Here is an 8451-nt window from a genome sequence, read left to right as displayed (position 1 = left end):
TAAACCCTCTTTCTTGATCGTTTCATACAATATATTTCTACAATTGGCGCCGTCCGGTGGGAAGAAAAGATCGATCAAGCGTTGTTAAGATGGCTGCACGCCTTGAGGCTGAGCGATTCACGGGCAAGAACGATTATGGCCTTTGGAAAATGAAGATGCGGGCCGTTCTTATACAGCAAGGGCTCGTTGAGGCCCTGACCCCGATTGATGCAGATGCTAGAGGGAAGGCTCACGCTCTCGATAAGAAAGCTCAGGCAAAACATGATGAGATGCAGCTCAAGGCGCATAGTGCTGTCATATTATGCCTAGCTGATAAAGTTTTGAGGGAAGTTCAAGCCGAGACAACCGCGGCTGGCGTTTTGAAGAAGTTAGATGAAGTTTACTTGGCTAAATCTCTGGCCAACCATCTCTATATGAAGAGGAGGCTGTACTCATATAGTTTTGCGGAGGATAAGTCCATTATTGAACAACTTGAAGATTTCAGCAAGTCAATCGATGATCTTGAAGCTGTTGATGTCAAGATCAGCGACGAAGACAAAGCCATTCTGGTTCTTAATGCTTTGCCAACCTCATACGATCAAATGAGGAATGCAATTCTTTATGGCCGAGATAAGCCTATCACCTTGGCAGAAGTTCATGCTGCTCTTATGGCAAAGGATTTGCAAAGAGGCTCAGAGAAGAGACAGGATCCCCAGCCAGAATCTCTCAACACCAAGTAGTTCCACAAGAAAAAAGTGGAAGAAGAAAAATGAGGATTCCAAGCCTGATGGATCTGGAGCTAAGGAGACCTGCTGTTGTCATTGGTGCAAGAAGCCGGGGCATTTAAAGAAGAATTGTTATGCATGGAAGAAGAAGCAGACAGCTGATAATCAATCACATAGCAATGTTATTAGTAGTGAAGGTGATGAAGCAGCTGAGGTCATGAATGTGATGGATAAGAGTGAAAGAAGTTCTTGGATCATGGACTCCGGATGCTCATTTCACATGTGTCCAAACAGAGGATGGTTTCTGGATTTTGTGGAGTGTAATGGGACAGTGGGAAATAATAACACTTGCAACATCAGAGGTATTGGGAGCATTAAGCTGAGGATGCATGATGGCTCTGTAAGAATTTTGTCTGATGTTAGGTTCATTCCAGAAGCCAAGAGAAATCCGATCTCCCTTGGAACTCTTGAGAAGAAAGGGTATTTGTTTGTATCAGAGAATGGTGAGATGAGGGTCTGCAAAGGTCAAGAGGTTAAGATGTTTGCCAAAAGAATAGGTAGCCTCTATTATCTTCAAGCTACTGCAATCACTGGAGAAATTAATGTTGCTATCAAGGAGGATTTGAGTAGCTGGCATTTGAAGTTGGAGCATCCAGTTGAGGAACCTTGAAGGCTCTAGTCCAAAAAGGGTTCATCAATGTCAGTAATGAAGATAGGTTGCAGCCATGTGAGGATTGCTTTCTGGGAAAGGCCAAGAAGCTCTCATTCCCAGCAGGTAAGCATACTTCAACCTCTCCACTGGACTATGTACATTCAGATTTATGGGGGCCTGCCCCAGTGAAGGGTTTGGGTGGAGGAATGTACTACATGTCTATAATTGATAATTTTTTCAGGAAGGTATGGGTGTATATCTTGAAGGAGAAATCAGAGGCTTTCCATACTTTTAGAAATTGGTGCAAGGAAATGGAAGCTAACAGAGGCAGATCTCCAAAGATTTTAAGAACAGACAATGGGTTGGAGTATTGTCAAAGAAATTTGATGCCTTTTGCCAAGAAAAAGGCATTAGGAGGCACAGAACCGTTGCATCAAACCCCCAACAAAACGAGGTAGCAGAAAGAATGAACAGAACACTACTAGAGAGGGTAAGGTGTTTGCTGTCTTCTTCTGGAGCTGGGAAACATTTCTGGGCAGAAGTTTTGTCTACAGCGGCCTACTTGATCAATAAATGTCCATCCTCTGGAGTTGGAGGGGCAGTACCAGATGAGTTGTGGTATGGAGAGAAGCCTGATTATTTCAGATTAAAGTCTTTTAGTTGTAAGGCATTTGCTTATTTGAAGCAAGGAAAGCTGGATGCTAGAGCTATTCAGTGTGTTATGCTAGGATATCAGAGGGGTGTAAAAGGCTATAGGTTATGGTTTATTAAGCCTGGGAATCAAAAAGTATTGGTGAGTAGAGATGTTGTGTTCATTGAAGATAAAATGCATTTTCTGATGAAAAATGCAGTTGGCAGTTCTAGCACTTCAGATGATGGCTCTGGTGATCATCTTGAGGTGGAGCCTGATAATTTTTCTATTGATAGACAACTAGAGACTGAGGAAGCAGGTGGAGCTCTGGGAAATGAACTAGAGAATTCCCAGGAAGAGCCGATACCACCACAAGATTATCAGATTGGCAGAGATAGGCCAAGGAGAGCAAATGTGAAGCCACCCTCAAGGTTCAGTGATTATGAGATGATGTTTTATGCACTTCAAATTGCTGAACAGATAGAGCTTGCAGAGCCAAGTTCTTATACAGAGGCTGTGAATGGGCCTGAAAAGGAGCAGTGGATTCAGGCAATTAAAGAAGAGATTGAATCTCTCATGAGCAACAAGACTTGGATATTGGTGGACAAGGTTGAATTCAGAAAGATCATAGGGTGCAAGTGGGTGTACAAAAAGAAGATTGAGTCTGCACAGTCTCAGAAAATTAGGTTCAAGGCTCGTCTTGTTGCAAAAGGATTCAACCAGCAAGAAGGGATAGACTTTAACGAGGTCTACTCACCATTTGTTAAGCATAATTCTATCAGAATATTGCTTGCAATAGCAGCTAAGAAGAACTGGGAACTAGAACAGCTGGATGTTAAAACAACATTCCTCAATGGTGATCTAGAAGAGACCATTTATATGGCCCAGCCTAGGGGCTTTGAGGTATCGGGTTCAGAGGGGAAGGTATGCTTGCTCAAGAAAAGCATTTATGGTCTCAACCAGAGCATTAGACAATGGTATATAAAGTTTGGAGAGAGTCTTGCTAAGCTGGGATTTTGCAGGTCACTTTATGATAGTTGTGTGCTCATAAAGAAGCAAAAGGATAAGGCACCCATATATCTACTGCTGTATGTAGATGACATGTTGATTTCTGGTCCAGATGCTGAGGAAATCAGAAGGGTAAAGGCTCAGCTAAAAGCAAACTTTGAGATGAAAGATCTTGGTGTAGCTAAAGAATCCTCGGTATGGATATAGTCAGAGATAGAAGCAAGAAGAGGTTGTGGCTATTTCAGACTAACTGCATCCAGAAAACACTAAGGAAGTTCAAGATTGAAAATCTGAGAGGCACTTCAACTCCTCTGGCTGTTCACTTCAAACTGCAAAAGAATCAGAAGGCTGAAAGTGCAGAGGAAAAGAAGGAGATGCAATTGATTCCCTTCTCTAACACTGTTGGGAGATTGATGTATATGATGATATGCACAAGGCCAGATATAGCTCATGCCATCAGCACAACAAGCAGATACATGGCTGACTTTGGCAGACAACATTGGAGTGCTTTAAAGTGGTATTTGAGATACCTAAAAGGAGCTGACAAGCTAGCTATTCCGTTCACAGACCAAGGTGGAGCTGAGGAGGAGCCTTTGGTTTGGTTTTGTGACTCAGATTATGCGGCAAACCTTAACACAAGAAGATCACAAACAGGCTATATTTTCACTCTATTTGGTTCTGCTATATGTTGGAAATCTAGCCTGCAAAATGTGGTAGCCCTATCAACCACAGAGGCGGAGTATATTGTGCTTACTTCGACAGTGAGATGGTTGCTTGGCTTGATTTCAGAGTTTGGAATAGAGCAACCAAGTGTGGCAGTTCACTGTGATAACAGTGGGGCTTTATGCCTAGCTCGAAATCAAATGTTTCACGAACGAAGTAAACATATTGATGCGAGGTTGCATTTCATTAGAGATGAAGTTGAGAGTGGCAGAGTGAAGGTAGTTAAGATAGACACAGCTCACAACCCTGCGGATATGCTCACAAAACCGTTGAACAAGGAGAAGTTCGAGTATTGCTGCAAATTGGTGAGTTTACTTGTGATTGATTTCTGATCGTTGCTGTGTCTGATTCAAGGTGGAGATTGTTATAGTATGTGAATGAGCACAGCATCGAGGGTCCATGCAAGCATACCGTGAAGTTGTAGAATAGTTGATCAAGAAAGGAAGCAAGAAAGTAGTTATGCAAACTAGCCGTTTGAAGGTTGTACCAAGATTTGTGAAGTCTCATTCACTCATTCTTGATGTATAAATAGTAGATAGATTGTTAGTCGAGAGAGAGTTCTTTTCTTCACATTGTAAACGATCCATTTTGGTTTTCAAGCTTAGTTCAATAAACTTCTTTTTCAGCTCAAACTTGGTGTTCTTCTTCATCTAAACCCTCTTTCTTGATCGTTTCATACACTATATTTCTACAAACGTAAATGTCCAAATCCTTTTGTCAAATATGGAAAATGAGCCTCATCTAGCTTTCGAAGTGCACTATCGGGTCTTTAAGTAAGCATAAGGAGAGGTGCCAACAATTTTCATTCAAGTTACTGGAACAATGTTGAACAATAAGTATGTTTTTCTTGTGTAGGAAGTAGAACAGAGAGCATCCTCGGGCTCAGAGACTCTAAATCTGTAGATTCTCTCCTTAATATTTAGTATTCCTTGACAAATAAATCAGAGCAATAGTTTCCCCTGCTGTTCATTGTCAAAATAATGTCAATATGGTTAAGCGTATGAAATATTCATTTATCATTTCGCTGAATTCAACATTTGTTCTAATTTTTTTAAGTAGTTTTTCTAATTAGGTTAGATCACGTGCCATGTATTGCCAAAATGATTTTATAAATTAATATGATAAATAATAAAAATAATAAAATATATTTGTGATATTTATGAAATTTCTAACAAGTTGCAAAATTAAATGAGTGAATTTATTATTCTCATATTAAATATAGTTGGATCCTTGTCAAATTATACTTTTTAAAGTAGAGAATCTAATGCAAATGGCGTTACATACTCACATATGATACATATTTAAATATTTTTTCACGTCGCATTTTTTTGTTTTGTTTTGCAGATTTATAACCTTATCGAAAAATCTATCACCGACTCCATATATATTCATATTTTATCATCTTTGGCATGCTTGCTCACCTTATCTTTTGGATCCTCTTCACCCTCTCCATTAATTTTCATTTACGAACAATAATTATTACTAGTATTTAATATGTATAATAACTGCAGACCAATCATTGACTGCATGTTACAATAAAAAATTTATATTTGGTCGATTGTAGATTGAATTTCTTGTCGCTGACGCAAAGACCCAAATTTTTTTAAAGTTCAATAATAGAGACATATTTTGTAATTTAATTCATATATTATCTCTAAAAATGATATAGTAAGCATGCTTAGAAATGTGATTATCTTTTTGATTAGTGTCAATTATCAAACAAAGCATATATTTTGATTCGATCTGACTCGATTTTGAAAACCTGTCAAAGTTCAAGTTAATAAAATTATATAGTACTACTTTGAATTAAAGTTTACATATTATTTATGATAATTCGATAACCAGTTGCTTCTCTTTTTTTTAGTTAAAGATTTTTCTACCATAAAATTATGATGACAGATTATATAGGTGGCGAATAATAGTAGTGATTTAACTAACATATAGTATATAGGCAATATCCAAAATTATTCAAAATTATGATAATGTTTATTCATTTCGGATATATATTTATTAGTTAAACGTCATTGTATGTGCCACTCAACTAGTGTAGCATATAAAGATTGCCAGTAGTTACATATACTTTTTGTGAGAATAGTATGTTAATTGGGCTGCTCAAGCTCAATTTTTTGCTATACTATATTCTAGTTATATGTTACAAACATGTTAAATTATGAATTCTTTCTTAAACAAATGGCAACATTTGTTATACAATCACATCATAGGATGGATTTTAGCCATATGATATTAGTATCTTATTACAATTTGTATCATTATAATTGCGTGACGTATTATGAGATAAGGAAAAAGATTGAAGGAATAGTTCACCTATAATTAGCATATGAGTAATGAATGTACTAACCAACATCACTTTACACGCAAATGCATACATATCAATATAAATAACATTACGTAAATATTAGATATAATAACTGTAATAATCAAAGCACACGATTAGTATTAATTAACAAAAAAAATGATAATAGCAAATTCAATTAGGTGGAGGCCAAGTTAGTTTCTATCAAGTTTGGCATTATTACGTAACTATTTCTCGCGAAAAGCAACTTTATTTTTTCTAAACTAAAGTAGCATCACTCAATGCTGAATCAGGAAAATTACAACTAATTATGTGGGTGGATCAAGCAAGTTGAACCTCAAATACTCAAAATTAATTCTCTAATTATATATAGTCTATAGAGATAAGAATAGTTACAACAATTTGTACAACTAGTTGGTTGTTAGAGGATTTATTAGTAGTATCTTAAAAGCAGCCGAGGCCATCCGCAATGTTGTCTCTTATCCGTCTCTTAATCGTCTCACCTCTTAACTATTCATGGGCCCCACTGTACTTTTTACTCCATCTCTTAACTAAAAGACAACACCTACAACCCTCCATCTTTTATCCGTCTTTTAACCATCTCATCCCTTAATTATTCATTCAATTTCATTTTTTATTTTTATTTCCAACAAATTCAATTAATAAAAACACACTTCATTAAATAAAATAAAATTACAACTTAAAATTCTTTAAAAAAATTAAAAACCTCATTAATAAAATCCTAAAAAAATTAAAAGTACATAATTTAAATAAAAAAACATATTTTTATGGTGGATTAATTTGTGGGAATGATTTGATATTTATAGAAGTGATTGGAGGCTTAAAAAATAAAAAAATTGCAAAAAACGCCTATAAACGGCTAGTATATTTTTTGGGATTTTTTTTTTAATTTTTGAATTTTTCCTGAATTTTAAAAAAAATAAAAAAAACATTTTTTCGGATAAAAACGACGCCCACTCGCGGGCCGGCGAGTGAGCGTCACGGACAAACCGGAGCTCGCCACGTCGCCAAAGCGCGTGGCGAGACGTCTCGCGAGCTGTCCCTCCGGGGCGGGCGTCTCTCCGAGACGGGATGGAGACGGAAGGCTGCAACTCCGCCTCTTATCTGTCTCGTCTCTTCGGGACGAGATAAGAGACGGCTAAGGGATGTATTGCGGATGGCCTAATTCTTGCCAATTTTGGCACCTTAATTGGAATTATCCCAAGTCAACGGAAAATTACAATTTTGCCACTTCAGAAGCTTCTCGCTCCCAATCGCCGCCGTCACCGTCGCCTTCTCCACCTCCACCACCGCCAATAATCATGCAACTTGATGACGATGATTCCAATTTTAAGAGTAATTTGGTTATCAAATCTATATTTATTTAATCACAAAACTTGCATGCCCTCAGTGTATGTTGTGTGCCACCTAATACCTATTATGACACATTCAAATGTCATAATAAGTATTGTACATCACTATTGCAACACTTTCAAATATTCCATTTATTATGATACTTCGATGTCTTAATAGGCGTTTTATCTATTGTGACTTTAGGAAGTGTCACAATAGGCAGTCGTAAGTGATATGTCTTATTAAATTTACTATATCGAGAGCAAATCATATATATTAGCAAAAGGTGATTTAAATTTTAAAGCACCCAACTGAGAGAAAATGTACATGAGAATTACTATAACCAATCATATTGCCATGAGGTTACTTAAAAGCACTTTAAACGGCTTGATTATTTTTATATCATGAATTCATATAATTCATGTAATATGATAATGTTATAAATGTTAATATAAAATGAAAGGATATCCAATCGTAGGACATGACTCAAGTGTTCCACCGCAATTCCCAATCAAATCAATAAACTAGAATAGATTTGTCGATCACTCATTCCCTAACTCAAAGAAAAATTGTGCGATGAGAATCAAAATTAGATTGCCTACTTCTAGAAAAAAGGGGAGTGGGGACTTCTAAAGAAGCCATTTTCAAATAAAATAGGACCAATAATCGCTTAATGATTGACTCTTATAGTCTCACAATATTAATTACTATTGTGGATAAATTTGTTCTTCTAGATGCCATCCAATATAGGGGCCACAAATAATGTTCAACTTTTGTCAGTGACACTAATAAATGCGACAAAGGAAAGATCATATACTATTATTGCAAGTGGAATATCTCATCAAGCATCACGGACCCTACCGCGGCATGGTATTAAGTTGCGAAAAATAGCAAATATTGATAAGTCAAAATAGCATATGACCAATCGAGTGTGATTCATTCAGTACTATACCACAGAGATGATCGCGGATTTGCGGTGATCAAGTTATGTTATACTCGAACTTCAATCTATTTATCAGACAGAAAACGTCCTAACAACTGAGTAGCTAAAATTGAATTGAGAACA

The sequence above is a fragment of the Salvia splendens genome, chromosome 22 (genome assembly GCF_004379255.2).
Source record: "Salvia splendens isolate huo1 chromosome 22, SspV2, whole genome shotgun sequence".
In the NCBI taxonomy this organism is placed as follows: Eukaryota; Viridiplantae; Streptophyta; class Magnoliopsida; order Lamiales; family Lamiaceae; genus Salvia; species Salvia splendens.
Note: the sequence above shows the minus strand (reverse complement) of the source record.